The sequence below is a fragment of the Eschrichtius robustus genome, chromosome 18 (genome assembly GCF_028021215.1).
Source record: "Eschrichtius robustus isolate mEscRob2 chromosome 18, mEscRob2.pri, whole genome shotgun sequence".
Taxonomy (NCBI): Eukaryota; Metazoa; Chordata; class Mammalia; order Artiodactyla; family Eschrichtiidae; genus Eschrichtius; species Eschrichtius robustus.
Window position 1 is genome coordinate 23,022,407 of NC_090841.1, and position 2,441 is coordinate 23,024,847.

A 2,441-nucleotide genomic window follows, 5' to 3' on the forward strand; every position below is an offset into this window, starting at 1 on the left:
GCGTCCCGCCGGCCCCGGGCGCTGCAGGTGGCAACGCGCGGCCCCCGAGCCCCGCGCACCCCGCTCCCCAGCCCCCAACGAGCCGGCTCCAGAGAGAGGCCAGAGCCCGGACGGAAGTAATCTTTCATCTCAGGAAACCCTCTCCTACTTCCTCGCCATCCTTCCGGTCCCCCCAGCTACCTAACCAGCGCGGCCCCGAGGCGGGCGCTGCGGCGCGTCCTCCCCGCACCTGGCGGCCGGAGCGCGGCGCGCCGAGCGGCTCGGGCCCCGGGGCCCCAGGGGTGTCAGGATCCAGCGGCCGAACGCGGCGGGGCCGAGGGTTCCGGCGGCCGCGGGCTTTGTGCGCTCATAGCGGCCGGGGACTCCTCGGGCCGGGACCCACTGGGTCCCGGGGAAGAGATTGGGGTGGCCGTCGCGCTGTTTCCCCCGCACCGCTGCCCCCTGGCCGAGGGCTGGGCTGGAGGTGGCGGCCCGGGGTCCTCCAAAGACAAGTTGAACAAGGACGGGGCTGGGCCCGCGCTGTTGGGGGACAGTCCGAAGGAGCCTCCCCTTAAGGGGTCTGGGGAAGGGCCTGCGCGAGGGAAGGCCACTGCAGGAGCTTTCTCAAGTGCTGCGAAAAGGGCCGGATCTCCCCGGGGATGGGGATAAAGGGGGTGTGGGGATGGAGCTGGGATAGGCCTTCCTGCCTGGGTGATTGCGTGGGTTACACGGAAGACGGGCCAGCGCCACATCTGAGTGAAAAGTGGAGGAAGACCTCAGGCCTGCCGCCCAGGCGGGATTTGGTGATTGCTGACCGGAGGTGGGTCGCTTTGACCCCCTGGCGCAGCTTGGATTTCCTCCAGCCACCCTTGTCCCTGGGAGTTTGAACTGGGAGTTTCCCTGCGGTACCGGGATAAAAATGGAAGTTTTCCTGACTCACAAACATTGGTACCAGGCCCTACAGATTGTCTAGTGTCGGGGGGAAGGGGGAATAGTGGTTCCGTCCCTCACTTTTCCGTGCTGAAGGGATTGGAGTTAGCTCTTAGAAGACCAGAAGAGTTAAGAAGAAGAGGGGAGAATTCAGCCTGGAAGATCTGGGGCTTCGGGAAGTGGTGGGGAAGAAGAGCTGTGAGTTAGTTAGACCAGCTTTGGCTAATGCACCCCAATCCTTCCCCTTTGGGCATCCGTGGCTACGTTTCTACCAGGTTTTATGGAGTGAGATTCCCCTGTGGCAGTGGGAGGGTGAGGGAGAGCTTCTTCTTTCTTTGGGGGGGCCCTTTACCAAGCTCATCCTCATGCCCCTCCCCATTCCTCATCATGCAAACTACAATAGGGACTGTTTAGGGGCTGCTTTTGGTAACACAGAAGCTACCTAGCATCATTAGTAAAGTCTGGTCATTCTTTTTCTCTTCTAAAGATCAGTCATTTCCAAACTAGTTTCCGTCGGCTTAACCATTACCACCAACACCACCCTGTAATTACAGGACCTCAAACCAAGCAGGCCCAACTAGTGTGTTGCTTTTATAGCACTTGAATTCTTGGTGGGGAAGGGAGAGAGGGCCATCCCTCCCTCAGTTATGCTTGCTGAATCTGGCTGTGGTGTTAGGCCCAGGGCGTGCCTCTCCGTGACTCAGCTTCCTAAGAGCTCATCCAGATTTCTGGAGAAGTGGCAGAAGGTAGGAGCCCGCCTGAGCTGACCACAGACCTGGCTCTGAGGAACATTAAGGAAAAGATACAGACAGAGATGGTTTTCCACTTGGGCCTGCAAGCGGAGAAGTGTTCCTGAGGGTCAGAAGCCTGCCTTCCCTCAGGCTTAGGTGTGCTGCCTTGTTTAGGCAAAAATTATTTTTTGACCCCTGACTCCTGCTTGCTACTGGCCAATTTTACTCTTTTTTTCTTGCTATGCTTCACTTTTACAACATTTTAAATAAGTTTGTTTTAATTATAGACTGTGTACTCACAGTAAGCATTTAAACAGAAATAGGGTATAAAGTGAAAAGCAAAGGTCTCATTCCCTGCCCCCTCCCACTAATTCCCACTGTTTCTAGGTTACCCTTGCAGTAGTTTTTACTCATATATAAGCCTACTTATGTATCCCTTTTTTAAAAACGAACAGAATCGTACTATGCCAACTGTTCTGCCACTTGCTTTTCTCAATTTATTACAGTATGATTGCATCTACTTATATATCACTTCTTTTTTTAATAGGCACATAGCACTCCATAGTATGGTTATATAGTAATATGTTGAACTATAGGTGGACAGTTTTTGTTTTGTGTGTGTGTGTGTGTGTGTGTGTGTGTGTGCGTTTGCCGACAATGCTTTAGTGAACATTCCTGTCCACATATCTTTACGTACTTTGCAGCTATATATGTGGAATAGATTGCTGGAGGTGAATGTGCTGTACTTTTTCATGGCTTCGGTGGAGTTAACTGCTTCTGTTTTGGGTGAGGCAGTCTCCT